The 16,017-nt window shown below is 37.9% G+C and overlaps 1 protein-coding gene across 1 annotated transcript in view; it reads left to right on the plus strand.

Moving 5' to 3' along the window:
* The window catches only part of LOC127875929 (heat shock 70 kDa protein 12A-like), a 110,419-nt gene that overhangs the window by 21,563 nt on the left and 72,839 nt on the right, over positions 1 to 16,017 (plus strand). The window lies entirely within an intron of this gene.

The raw sequence follows: 16,017 nt of genomic DNA on the forward strand, positions 1-16,017 counted from the left end.
TATCAGGTTATCATTTAGAGGTACCATCAAACAATGTTTTTATTACGTATTCTTCATCACACAGATGTATACCTTAATCAAATTATGCCTAATTCAATTAACAAATTTGGTGTATCACAAAGAAGACTTTTGGAGGTGTGTCGATCGGTCCAATTTTTTTTGTTATTTTGCCTTTAAGTGTATAGCCTCAAAATTTAATCCAGGAAGGCCCCCGAAAATTGGTTCGCAGCAATTTTTCGTGGGTCAGTTGCGTTACGCTTAACCATCTTTTTGTTTATTTAGGCCTTTTTCAATTTCATTCGACAGTATTTTGTGCTTTTTAATGCGTATTCTAATGTGTGTACGGACTAACTCATGAATATTAGTTTAAAGATATTAATATCTATAAATATAATCCACAATAAACGTCGATTTAAAACAGTTTATTCCTCCAAAAAATACTCCCAAACATTTTTATGACAAAAAGTAGTTTCAAAATGTATTTACACTTCGAACAATGTCAAGTTCAGACAATATCATCTGGAAACAAGAGTGCCAAACTGTCATAGGATACGCCCTTTTGAAGGTTTTGGACATCATCTAGACACAACTTCTGACCAAATTTGGTGAAGATCGGATCAAAACTACTTCAATTAGAGAGCAGACACCATGCTAAATGCTTGAAATGCACTAAGTGATCTCATGACCTAGTTTTTGACCCGGCATGACCCATATTTGAACTTTACCTAAATATCATGTACACAAAAAAACTACTTCAATTAAGAGAGCGGACACCATGCTAAATCCTTGAAAAGCACTTGGTTATCCCGTGACCTAGTATTTGACCCAGCATAAACCATATTCGAACTTGACCAAAATATTGTCTAGATACACTTTCTGACCAAATTTGGTGAAGATCGGATGAAAACTTCTTCAGTTAGAGAGCGGAAACCATACTTAATCCTGAAATGCACTAAGTGACCCCGCGACCTAGTTTTTGACTCGACATGACCCATATTCAAACTTAACCTAGATATTGTCTAGATACAACTTCTGACCAAGTTTGGTGAAGATCAGATGAAAACTATTTGAAATAGAGAGCAGAAACTGCTGTGGAAACCGCCCGTCCACCCACCGGCGGCGTCCACCCGCCCGCCAAGGGTGAAACTATAATACGTCCCGTTTTGAAAAACGGGCGTATAAAAAATCAAATTATAGATGTATATTATGAAAATCAAACACTTACTTTCTTCAGACACAAATTATATAGAAGAGTCAATACCACAACATGAAAACGTTTAAGCAAAATATATTCATACATGAAACAATGCCTTAACCCTCCCACCTAGAACAAATGTCAAGTTCAGAATATCATCAGGAAAAAATCTAATTACAATTGTATATTATAAAAATCAAAGACTTAATTTCTTCTGACACAAAGTATATAGAAGAGTGAATACCACAACATCAAAACATTTAAGCAAAATATCTTCATACATGACATGCTTTAATCATCACACATAGAACTAATGTCAAGTTCAGACAATATCATCTGGAAACAAGAGATGTGTTTGTCGTAAACACAATGCCCCTTCTGCGCCGCTTTGAAGTGATATATTTGACCATTGACATTGAAGGATGACCTTGACCTTTTACCACTCAAAATGTGCAGCTCCACGAGATACACATGCATGCCAAATATCAAGTTGCTATCTGAAGGGACATAGAAGTTATGAGCATTTTTTGAAACCTAAATGCGAAACCTAAACGCAAAGTGTGACGGAAAGACAGACAGACAGACGGACGGTCCGATCACTATATGCCCTCTATCGGGGGGCATAAAAATCAAATTAATATACATGTCACAATGCCTTAACCATAAAGAAAACATAACAACAATTGTGCAAGTATGATCTGTTAATAAAGAAAATGGTCCAATGTTACATACGTGCAAATGGTGCCAAGTCACTACACTACATTTTCTCCCGGAAACCCACTACCACTAGATCTAGCTATGCCAGCGATTTAATATTTGGAAATATTATGTCAAATGGGCTGCTTTACTGAACGATGATTTTATTATTTCAATTTAATGTATTTTAACAAACTTTTATTTTACCATGTTACCCACTACATACACGCTTCTAAAAAATACCGGGTGAATCACTACATTTATACACACTAGTTTGTCACTACATGTACACTCACAATTTCCCAGACAACTCACTTCTTGAAATAATCTCAAAATATAACTTCTGGACGCTATGGCTTTCAAGCAATACTTATTAGATTGATCAGGCAAACAAAGCCATTTATACACGCACTTGTTCAAAATCTCGATATTCGATGAAGTATAATTAGTAAATATACAGCTTGTTGTCAAACCGTTCCGATCCGAATACTTAATGCCTCGGGCACACTGTCACTAATCAGAGCTATGAATGAGCTACGATTGAATCGGCTACGAATGACTATGAAATTGTCACAATTCGTAGGCCGCTACAATTTCAGTACGGAGCACAACGATGTGAGTACGGATTTCGACGAATCTACCATCAAAATGTTGAAAAACGAACAAGGAAAGGTACGGACTTCTACTGATCGACGCGATTTAGTACGGAGCGCCACCAATCGGTACGATCAAACTACGAATCCGCTACGGTCTGGTACGATTACGTACGATGCTACGCGAATCAGTACGATCTAACTACGGGCCCGTTTCGGTCTTGTACGGGTAAATACGAACCAGAACGGTCCGCTACGAAGCAGGGGGAATTGCGACGGACTGTTCCGGACAGTTAGAAACGAACTACGATTGAACATTGCGACCACAGTCTCATGTATTGTCATACACAAAATGCCTCCCAAAAAGAGAACATCCAAGCGGCAGCAACAGCGCGTAACAGAAATAATGGAATCACCGTGTTTGGGAAAGAGTCTTTGTGGCAGAATAGACATTAAGTATCGGAATCGCTGAGAGAAAATACCAAAAGCATTATCCACAACTCTCCTGGCTCTAGACAGGCGATAGTTAAAAATTCGCTCGTCCTTCTCAAGGCCTCGTCGTGAGAATGACTTCATGAGCAATGTCCTCATGGCAAATGCATCAGCTGCGATGATATAGTATCCTATTGGTCTGTCGTGACCTGGAAGAGGTGTTGCTTCTGTCATGCCAATCCACCCCCTTTCGATTGTCAACTTGACGTCGCTTTGATTCCAGATTTGTGCGTCGGAACATCCTCCTTGCGACCCAATATTTACTCATATGAATTGGTAATCGGCGTCCACCAGAGCCATCAGCACAACAGAATGGTAACCTTTATAGTTATAGTATAATGAGCCACCGTTCTTGGGACATCGTTTGGCTACATGCTTTCCATCTAGAGCTCCAATGTCGTGTGGAAATTGCCATTTAACCGCGAATTGATCGGCTATGGCCTTCAACTCCTGAGACTCAGTAGGAGTCTGGATAACATCCCCAGCATATGCTGAAACTATGGCCTCACAAACGTCCTGTAAAATACTACATATCGTATTGTGTGCAACAAGAAACCCATACATTAATGAACGGTAACTGCCCCCTGTGGCCAAGAACCTTACGGTAATTGCCAACTTCAAATCTGGATTGATAGACTGTCTGAACCAGGTGTGGTTCTTCGTGATCATGGGACCAACGACCTGTAATAGCTAATGGAACATATCAGGCCCGATTCTGGTGAAGTTTCTAAAAGCCGCTTGATCTTGAGCCATCAGTTCGGCCATCAAAGTCTCGTTTTGGCCGAGAGCGGGTCGTCTTAAAAGCCAGTCTCTTATCCACCACCTCCGATAAAGTATGTAATTATTGATGTATAAATATAGATGATGCTTAGGAAAGTATGATTAATTTTGTATTTTATTATGTCGGCTATTAATTTAACAAGTATTAATTCACGTAAAAATTAGAGCAAGATTCAAAAGGCATATGAGGCAGTGACTGCAAATAAAATAAATGTATTACTAGTAAGTTCAAATTCTAATATTTTCTAAATACGCAACCTTTAGCACAAAGCTATACTAGTTATACGATATTGAATCATTATTACCTCTGTGCATATCGTCAAGCTGCTCGACTACGGCCTCTGCATTTTGTGCCATATCAATAGCCAAGTGTAACAAATTTATCGCAAACGCAATTTGCTGGCGGTTCATGATTGTTAACTTAACAAATGCGTGTACGGTTGTTTTATTTTCAATGATGTATTTCAGTAGCAATTGTAGTGGACCGTACATGTCCGTACTGTTTCGTGCTGAAATGTAGTACATCGTACAAGATCGTGCAAATTCCTGCCTACCCGTAGTACAACGTACTAGAACCGTGGCTTTCCGTAGTATATCCGTGGAATAATGGTAGCTATTACGTAGCATAACCGTACCGCTCCGTAGTTCTTCGTCTTAATCCGTAGAAATTCTTGAACATCTTTGGGCCTACGAAAAGGTACGGACGACTACGGTGTCGTTACGAACTAGTACAGATCAGTACGGTTTAGTACGGACTGCTACGGATACGCTACGGTCGATAAATTCGCAGCAATTTTTTGAACATGTTCAAAATTTGTCAAGAGTCGCTACAGACATCAAAAAACTACTACGACTGATCACGGATTAAGTACGGAGAGCCACGGTCCAGTAAGGATAGCTACGAACTGTGCCAAAAAGTATTCGTAGCTCGTTCGTAGCTCTTATTCGTGACAGCGTGACCGAGGCATAAATAAGAATGTTTGTATGAAACAATCATAACTGCAATACAAGTCTAGCTTTGATCACGACTAAATATATATATATATATATATTTATTTATTTACTTCCAGTTTGTGGATGATGTGTGGGGCCTATGGACGCATGGTATCGAGACACGTAAAACTTTCAACGCACAAGGAAATGAAATCAACCCTCGCATTAAACTCGAGCTCCGCTATTCTTCGGAAAAACTCGAGTTCCTGGACACGGTGACATCAATACAAAACGGGCGCCTTCAAACCGACCTATATACTAAACCTACTGATAAACATCTGTACCTACACAGGGATTCTTCGCACCCGGATTCTACAAAAAAGCGATACCATATGGTCTGGGTGTGCTTTCAAAACGAATTTGTTCAGAGGAGGCTGCCTACCGGTAGCACAGACAGGTGGTGAAAGCACAGCTCGTATACCGTGAATATGACGGAGAGCTTGTAGTGACCGAATTAATAAAGGTTAACAATAAAAAGAGAGAGGACCTTCTACGCGAAAAGAAAAACTTGGAACATAAAACGAGGATTCCGCTCGTGATTACGTTTTCGCGCGCACTACCGAACATCGGCCGTATCATCCGCAGACACCTACACACGCTGCACACGTCTGATCGAATAAAGGCAGTGTTCCTGAGCCCCCATTAGCAGCCTTCAGAAGGGATTGCAACCTGCAAGACATCCTAGTACACAAGAAACACAATAGGATGTTCTTCCGGAAGCCCAACATGAGCGGGCCCTGTGGGGCGCAGAGGTGCGCCACTTGCCCGTACATGATGACGGCGGACTACTTCACAAATCCCAGCGGCAGAAAGTACAGCGTGAGAAACAATGTTGATTGCAAATCATCCAATGTTGTGAACGCGGTCAACTGTCGTCGCTGTCGCAAGTACGTGTATGTGGGAGAGACCGGCGGAACTCTGTACCAGCGACATCTGTTGAATCTGTCGCGTATTCGCACACAGCAGTGACCCGGTAGCTGAACATTTCTACACAGACGGACACTCCATGGATGATTTTCAAATAGTGGGACTTGAAAAACTAAACGGGTCGGATGAGTATCGCAAGACCATTGAGCAATTATGGAAGGCAAAGCTAAGGACATACCGACCATATGGCATCAACGTGCAAGAATAAGAAGACATGAAAGGGCGCGAAAACAACGTTGACGCCGGAAATGCACGACGTCATATCCGTACATATTTGAAACATCTTGAAATAAAAAATGGCCGCTGATGAAGACCGTAAGGTCGAAAGCTTCGGCATAAAATAAATACAGCGTTTTGTTTAAATAAACAAGAGACTTTGTTATATATCGCTTTAATTGTTGTTTGTGTAGAAAAGTATGATCCGACAACATTGATCTGGCATTCATTTGCTTTTGTCGGTGAGTCGTGAATTACCAATATACTTGTGTAACTTAATGTACTTGATTAAAGCTCATACATGTATACAGTCATACTTATTAGTAAGTAAGCCAAGCGGTCACGCATTTGCTTGCAGATCTAAAGATCTTCATTTCGAGCCTCATTTTCTTCAATTGTTTTTTTTTTCGCAACTAAATGTTCTTCTTAAAATACTTTTATTATAAAAATATTTGATGTACATCATATATTGATAATCCTTGTGTTTGTTTCTTTAATCCAAAGTTTAGTTAGTTAACGATCATTTTGGCACCACAATATGAAATTACTACACCCCGATCAGAGATCTTTTAATTTGCGTTTGTTTGATGCCTATCCTTATCCTATGTGTTATAACTTGTCATGCGCGACTCAATTATGTATAAAGATTTTGATAAGATAACACTACTGTAAATTTTACAAAACAATTTGAGGAAAATATGTGTTTAAAATGAACATTGAATTCCGATTTTAGAACGAAAATGAATGGGCATATTTTATTCAAAATGTATGGTTGTTTTCACCTATTTTAGCAACATTTATATTTTGCTTTGTGAATTGTTGTAGTTTAATAATTGTATGCATTCATCGACATAAAATTTTGGTTTATGGTGACCATGTAGACACAAATTCTTTCCCAAAAAGTGTGTTAATTCTTACTATTAACACAGTTGCGATCTTTATTTTAAAATGAAATCTTAAGCAGGGGAAAGCCATGAATGAAAGATCGGGAAAAAAGGTATTCCATTCCTCATAATCATTGCGTGTAATATCGTGTTATTCCGGAGTATGTTTGAGAGCCATGGACATCACAAACAAAGCAATACTAATTCGTCTCCATGACGTTCTGTTTGAGAAGTTGATGTCCATCGCATACAGCCGTCTACCGATGTAAGGCGAACTAACGATCTTATTATGAATCAATGGTAAGCGTTTTTTTATTGATTATTCTTTTATTCAATCGACATACGTAGCAAACGATATAATCATGTTTCGTGTCTTATTACTGATCACTGAATTTCAAATTATTTACCGTAATAGTTTTTATCATTAAAATGCGTGTGAAGACATATTTTATTGTAATTCACGTTGTAAAAAGCTGCATAGCAGATCTCCCGATAAGTCGTTCTGCCAGCTTAAACAAACCGACGCATTCACTTAAAATTTTGCAAAACGTTGTTAAATGTTAAAATCAACACATGTTATACCACGCTGTATGGAGAATAAGGTAGACACCCACTGTATGTACATATATATGTTCGTATTATACAATATTGGCTTAAAGTTGTTAATAGTGACAATATTATCATGCAAACTGTGTATAACCAAGCAATCAATGTTTGTAATAAACGGTATAAAATTGGGTATCTTATGTAAAAAAAAGTTGTTAAATAATTATGGATTTTCTTATACATTCGAAAATGCAAATACGGTTAGTACAATTTTGTTTTTATGTGAATTAAAATGTAGAATTATAAATACATTTTAACAAGAATGGTTTGGCAATATGAATAATAGTTCAGTTTTAGATATGTATAGGGTACATATGTACACATCTCTTGAATATGAAACGTACTGAGATTTACTGCAAAAATAGAGAATTTCACTATATTACTGCCAAAACGTTTGCGTACATACATAGCCCAATGTAGTAACTGTTGTAGTCTAGCCGGTGTTATTAATATAACGTAAGGCGTATGTGGCTACATGTTTATTCATTCATACCCAAGCTACAAGTGTGCAACAAACTATTAAGCATATTCATATAAACACAAGATTAACAGTAGAGATAACTCTTATGGGATCTAGTATTTAGTGTAACGCAGTAATGTCCCTTTAACATATTTCATGACAATATGTAACATCTCCCTTCTTTTCAAATAAATGTTTTCCTGGGAAAATGTTTAATCTGTATCTCAATGGTGATCGCATTACAAATCGTGTGTCCCGGTATAACAAATGTTTCACATTAACGTTAATTGGTAAAGCGCTGATTACAAATCTCACACACTGCTGGCGAATGTTTACATCCTGATAACACTGCTCAAGTTCTCTCGAAAATGACATAGATTGTGGCGCTGTTCTAGCCTCATCTTAACATTGTTGATAAATCTAATTAACACTGTAGAAATATAATCCAAAATATTACTTTCTCACGGGAAAGAAATATATAGAAACTTAGCAAAATACACCTGTTTATTTCCCGATTTCTTAACACTTTGATACTTTCACAAAATAACTGCAGACTGCAGTATGAGAATATGATAACTTATACATATGAAAATACATATAAAAGTATTGTGATAAAAAAAAAACATGCACATATTATATTAAACATACATATTATAAAATCAAATCACATGTACAGTTATTTTACAGGTCTGTCCTCTGAGGCGGCTTGACGGTTCTGCCCGATCTAGTGACATATTGTTTATCTGCCTGTATTCGGTTACTACTATCTTTTGGTACCGATGCATTTTGTTGTAACTGCTGCTGTTTTTGTTGCTGATGTTGTTGTTGTTGCTGCTGTGGTTGTTGTATGTCACTATGTGTGATATTTTTGTGATTGTCACTGATAGGTAGTGATTGTGGATCGAAAATATGCAATGGTTTTTCATTTGTTTTTAACAAATGGCCACGATTTCGTCTATAAACCCTACCATCTTCAGTTTCAACAATATACGACCTGTCATGTATTTGTTTTCTTACAATAGCTGGTTTCCAACGTTTATCTTGTTGGATTCTGACAGTTTCGCCCTGTGATAAATGTTTGAGTGGTTTTGCGTGTTTGTCGTATCTTGCCTTTGAAGTATTTTGTGATTTTGACATATTGTCTTTGATCTGTTTGTGATTTTGTACTTTGGGCTCAAGATGTTTTTGTGTTACCGGCAATATTGATCTTGTTTCCCTACTCATGAGTAATTGAACAGGTGACTGTCCACAAGCAAGTGGAGAATTTCTGTATTCGAGAATTGCAAGATAAGGATCTCGATTGGCTTGTAAAGATTTTGTGAAAATCTTCTTGATTGTCTGAATACATCTTTCAGCAACAGCGTTGCCTTGGGAGTGTAATGGAGATGATGTGACATGCTCAAAATCCCAATCTTTACAAAATCTGTCGAATTCCTGGCTTGTATATTGACCTGCATTGTCACTTATCACTTTTAAAGGAATACCATGTGTGGCAAAATGACCCTTAAGTTTGTGTATCACTGTTTCACTTCTCATATTGTTCAGTAAACTACATTCAAAATATCTGCTGTATAGATCAACTAATACAATATAGTTGCAATCATTCCAGTGAAATATGTCAGTGGCGACAACTTGCCATGGTCCTTCAGGAATTTGATTTGGAATCATAGGTTCCTTTGTGTTACTGTTTCTGTGCTCTATACAAATAGGGCAATTGAGAACTCTGTCTTTGACGTCTTTTGTCATATTTGGCCAAAACATAACACTTCGTGCCCGTTGTGTGCATTTCTCAACTCCTAAGTGTGAGTCGTGTATTTTGTCCAACATCAACTGTCTGAGTTCCTTTGGAATGATGACATTGCTTCCCTTAAGCAATAAACCATCAATGAATGCCAATTCATCTCTAAAATTCCAATATGGTAACAAACATTTTGGACATTCCTGTCTTTTATCAGGCCAACCATTTAGAATGGTTTGTTTAAGTGACTGCATTTCAGAGTCAGATTTAATTTTGCTCTTTATCAGTTGGATTTTCTGATCACTCATAGAAATGTTTTTCATAATCGCATGAACATATGAGTCCATGTCTTGGCAAACGTCAGTCTGTTCGTCGGGCAAGAAATTGCGACTTAGCGTGTCTGCCACTGGAATCTGTTTTCCAGGTATATGCACTATTTCATAGTCATATTTGGTCAATTGCAATAGCATTTTCTGCAATCTTGGCGGAGCTGCTAGCAAACTTTTCCGTGTTATGCTAACAAGTGGTTTGTGGTCACTTTGGACTATTATGTGTCGTCCGTATGTCATTTGATGAAATTTCGTCATGCCAAATAACACAGCATAGAGCTCTTTTGTGATTTGCGCATAGTTACGCTCTGTCTCCGTCAATGCTTTTGAGGCAAAGCAAACAGGTTTGTCGTTTTGCAGTAAAACGCAACCAAGTCCATTTTGTGATGCGTCAACTTGCAACACAACATCAACTGTTGGATCAAAGTACGAGAGTATTTGTCCTTAGTTTTGAGTGATAACTCCTTTTATTTTGTTTAAGGCAGTTTCATGCTCCGGGTCCCACCGGAAAATACTGTCCTTTTTTAACAATTGTCTCAGTGGACTAGTCATTTCAGCAAGATTTGGTGCAAATCTTTGCAAATAGTTTACCATTCCAAGTATTGTCTCAAGATCAGACTTTGACTGTGGAGATGGCATTTCCCGAATTGCCCTTACTTTTGAAGGATCAATTTTCAGTCCATTTTCTGTCAGTACGTGACCAAAGAATGGAATTTCTGTCTGTCCGACTTCAGTTTTGTCAGCATTGAGTTTTAGACCAATCTGTCGACACCTGTCCATCAATATATCGAGATTCTTGTCATGTTCTAGTCTGTTACTTCCAAAACAAACAATATCATCAACAATTACCTTGATGCCCTGTAAACCTTCAAGACATTCGTCCATTTTCCGAACAAAAATGTCCTGTGCGCAGTTTATCCCATATGGTAGTCTGAGATACCTATATCTCCCAAATGGAGTATTAAACACTGTCAAGAAAGATGACTTTTTGTTCAATTTTACAGTCCAGTAGCCTGTACGTGCATCAAATTTTGAAAACACTTTAGCGCCAGTCAGGTCAGGCAAAATGTCGTCAATTGATCTTGATGGATAGTGTGGTCTCATTATAGCGTCATTGAGGTCTTTTGGGTCAATACACACCCGCAAAGCACCACTGGGCTTTTCAACAGTGACCGTACTGTTGACCCATTCGGACGGCTCAGTCACTTTGGTTATGACACCATCCTTAACCATTCTGTTTAACTCTCTTTTGAGTCTGTCTTTGATTGCTACAGGAACACGTCTAGGTGGGTGAATAACTGGAGCAGCATTGGGTTTTATGCAAATGTCAGATTCCCCTGGGAGAGTTCCTAGACCAGTAAATACATCAGAGTATTTAGATACAACCGTGTCTTTTGTGTAGAAATGTTTATGTTCAATTCCTGACACAAATTTGATTAGATTCATAGACATGCATGTGTCTAGACCTAATATGGGACTGGAGGGGCTGTCTACAATGTAAAAATCCAGATATGACTTTTTACCATCGTAGCTACATTGAAGACGAATCGTGCCTTGAACCTTAAGTGATGTTCCGTCGTAAGCTGATAGCTTGATGTGAGTGTTTTTGAGTGGACCTTTAATCCCTAACAATGCAAATTTACGTAATGGAATGATATTGACCTGTGCACCGGAGTCAATTTTAAACATTAGTTTTGTTTCTTTTGGACCAACATTCAGTTTAACATGAGCTTGATTCTTTTGCTTATCATAAATGACCGAATTGATAAAGTAATGATCATGCGTGTCACTTTGATCTGAGTCAGAAAAGTCATTTACCTCATTAACTCTGGCTTTATGTTTAGCTCTGGTGCTGTTGTCCTTAATCTTCTGGAAACACACTGACGCAAAATGGTTCATTTTGTGGCAATAATTGCAGTTCTTTCCCTGTGCCGGGCAAAGTTCTTTAGTAGGATGCTTGCTACCACCACAGTTTGCACATTTTCCCCTGTTTGCGTTGTTCGGCTTATGTCCCTTCCATTTCGGCTTGAAGCTGGTTGTTGTTGGACGTTAAGTTCCACTGGCACTGGCCACAGCATGGATACCACTATTGTCCATCGACTTCACCTGGCTTTTCGTCAACTCATATGTCCTGGCAATGTCCAGACATTTTTGAAGTGTCAGATCATTTCCTTCACTGATCATTCTTTCGCGGAGTTTTTGGGAACGGATTCCAAATATAATATGGTCGCGTATCATTTCATCTATTATTCCAGCAGGGTAATCACAGTCCTTTATTAATAATCGCAAATCTGTAGTAAATTGTTCGAATGTTTCTCCATCCTTTTGCATTCTTGTCTTGAAAACATATCTGGAGTAAATTTTGTTCGATTTTGGTTTGCAATATTGTTCAAATTGTTCAAAATGATGTTTCAAGTCTTTCTGCTGTTCATTTGTTAGTGTCCATGTACTGTAAATTGAACGACCCTTTTCGCCGACCCATAACATTAAATAATTACATTTGGTTTCTTCGTCTTTTCCTTTTAATGGACCTTTGAACATGAAATCACAGTGCGATCTGAACGATTTAAATGCTTGGTGTAAGTCCGGATTGTCCCAGTCCATCTTAGGTGTTTGGCCTATATTGTGTCCGCTATCCATCTTTTTAAAATGAGCAGAATGTCACAATTAGCACAAATTAATAAAATCCTGTAACTTATGATTGTATTAAAATCAAAATTCCATTGGTTTTATCCGGAGTTTGTTTTTAACTTCTGACACCATGTTGTAGTCTAGCCGGTGTTATTAATATAACGTAAGGCGTATGTGGCTACATGTTTATTCATTCATACCCAAGCTACAAGTGTGCAACAAACTATTAAGCATATTCATATAAACACAAGATTAACAGTAGAGATAACTCTTATGGGATCTAGTATTTAGTGTAACGCAGTAATGTCCCTTTAATATATTTCATGACAATATGTAACAGTAACTTCCAAAGTTTTATGCCAGTGTAGTGACTTGCTTAGTGTGTATGCTAAGTTCATGACTTACATAGTGTGTGTGCCACTGTAGTGACTTGCGTAGTTTGTATGCCTTATGTAGTAACTAACTTAGTTTGTATGCCAGTGTAGTGACTCGCCTAGTGTGTATGCCAATTGCATGACTAACATAGTGTGTTTGCCACTGTAGTGACTTGTATAGTGTTATGCCAATGTAGTAACTTCAACAGAGTTATGCCAGTGTAGTGACTTGCCAAGTGTGTATCATTGCATGCCAATTTCATGACTTGCATAATGCGTGTGCCACTGTAGTGACTTGCATAGTTTTATGCCAATATAGTAACTTCCAAAGTTGTATGCCAGTGTAGTGACTTTCCTAGTGTGTATGCCAATTTTATGACGTACTTAGTGTTCTTGCCAGTGTAGTGATTTGTATAGTTTGTATGCCAATGTAGTAACTTTCATAGTTTTTATGCAATTGAAGTGACTTGCCTAGTGTGTATGCCAATTTTATGACTTACATAGTGTATGTGCCACTGTAGTGACTTGCATAGTTTGTATGCCAATGAAGTAACTTCCAAAGTTTTATGCCAGTGTTATGACTCGCCTAGTGTGTATACCAATTTCATGACTTACATAGTGTGTGTGTCACTGTAGTGACTTGCATAGTTTTATGCGAGTGAAGTACGTGTAACTAACTTAGTTAGTATGCCAATGTAGTGACTTGCCTGGTGTGTATAACTGCATGTCAAATTCATGACTTACATAGTGTGTGTGCCACTGTAAAGACTTGCATAGTTTTATGCCAATTTAGTAACTTCCAAAGTTTTATGTCAGTGTAGTGACTTGCCTTGTGTGTATGCCAATTTCATGACGTACATAGTGTGTGTGCCCTTGTAGTGATTTGCATACATGTAGTTTGTATGCCAATGTAGTAACTTTCATAGTTTTTATGTCAGTGTAGTGACTTGCCTAGTGTGTATGCCAATTTCATGACTTACATAGTGTATATGCCTCTGTAGTGACTTGTATAGTGTGTATGCCAATGTAGTAACTTCCAAAGATTTATGTCAGTGCAGTGACTTGCCTAGTGTGTATCACTGCATGACAATTTCATTACTTACATAGTGTGTGTGCCACTGTAGTGACTTGTATAGTTTTATGCTAATGTAATAACTTTCAAAGTTGTATGCCAGTGTAGCGACTTGCCTAGTGTGTATGCCAATTTTATGACTTACATAGTGTGTGTATTACATACGCAGGCGATAGTATTAATTATGTTCGCAATAAAATTATGAGCGCACGCTTTAGTTACTAAATGAGACCGATATAGCTATTACGTGCGCATGCGATAGCTGTTACATGTGCCTGCAATAGTGATAACGTGCGCAATAATATTACCCACCGCTATTAAATGCATACACACATTGACAAGAGCTGTGATGTAATCTGTTTGTTATGAGTTCTTTTTAATTAACAGCGGTGACGAAAACCACTGGGGCCGCCTTGCGCAGACGCCGTACCTTTTCCGCATAGATTGCACTATCTGAGGGCAATATGATTTAAAATCACGTACTATTTCACAACTTAATAATTTTCCTAAATATACAGATTTTTTATTTAAGACTCAAAAGACTAATATAGCGTATATACAATTTTATTATTGTCAATAACATCAAATCAATCATAGTGTTGACAACACTAAGATGACCTGGTAGATTAAAACAAATTTCTAGCTTGAAGATGTCTCAAATTTTAGTAACTCGTATTTTAGTCGCGGATTCAGACTCTAAATGTTTGTGAAAAGGGACGCAGGACCCAAGAAAAGCTTATTTTTATTTTTTGGCAACCGACCACCGAGGACAGTGTGACCCATCACCGAGGACAGTGTGACCCACAACTGAGAACAGTGTGACCTGTCACTAATGACAGCGTATTACAGGTCGACATGTCTACATGTATTAAAAAAATAAGTTAAAACATGTAAATTTACATATGCATTTGCAATGTTGATAAGCTAGCTTTTAACAGACGCTTAATATATCCTTATGTATGTTGGTTTGGTGGCTGCTTTCTGACATCTTATTGGCATATAAGCAGGTTTGAAGGACGCAACACAACACGCCGATGGCTCCGATCCTAAACGTTTTCTAGCGCGTCTATACAGCGCCTGCAGAGATAACGATGTCAAAGATGTGTTTCTACGGCGTTTAACACGCACTCTCTTCAGTGCCTCTTGGAAAAGTCATATTTTATTATTTTGAAAGGCGACCCTATTTGAAATAAGGTCAAAGTAATCACGCCCACATGGCTTTCTGTGCCTAGTCACTGCGCCAAACGTTGCCGACGACTGCATAACGAGCACCTTTGCGTTCTGTGTATATCTTGAAGGTCGTAAGTGCGCCATGCAAAGACCGATGTGCTGGAACTGGGATTTAATGGTGCATTGACATTAAGAGAGCTATTTCATTAGTGATAGTAAATACGCGAGTAGGAGATAGTTATCACGTGCACACACTTAAGTTATTATGTGCGTTACGCTATTATAACATGCGCTCTTGATAGTATTACATACGCAGGCGATAATGTTGATCATGTTCGCAATAAAATTATGAGAGCACGCTATAGTTACAATGTGAGAATGATATAACTAATACGTGCGCATGCGATAGCTATTACGTGTGCACGTAAGAGTGATACCGTTCGCATGCGATAGCTATTAGATGCACACGCGATAGCTGATCAATGAGAATAGGTGTCTGATTATTCGTTAATTTTTACTTAAGCTTTTGAAGTATTTATAAAATGATTGCTTATCACATAGGGTACGATTTTATTAACAAAAGATTTAACTTCATAATTGTAAAGAATTGTTAATGTGACACTTCGAGTGCACAGAACATCATTTGCAGTAGAACATCGTTTTGAATGAAATATATATCTCGAAAAAATCGATTATCATTAATGGCACTGTAGTTGCGTATAGTTTTCATTTACACGGTTATTATAATAGTAAAATTCCAGTTCGACTGCAGACGTCTATCGCAAAAAAGACCTTGTGATTATTTTTTCCTTACGATACAAACTTTAAAACGTCTCTATATTTGAAGTACCCGTTAATTAT

Source organism: Dreissena polymorpha, chromosome 4, assembly GCF_020536995.1.
Source record: "Dreissena polymorpha isolate Duluth1 chromosome 4, UMN_Dpol_1.0, whole genome shotgun sequence".
NCBI lineage: Eukaryota > Metazoa > Mollusca > Bivalvia > Myida > Dreissenidae > Dreissena > Dreissena polymorpha.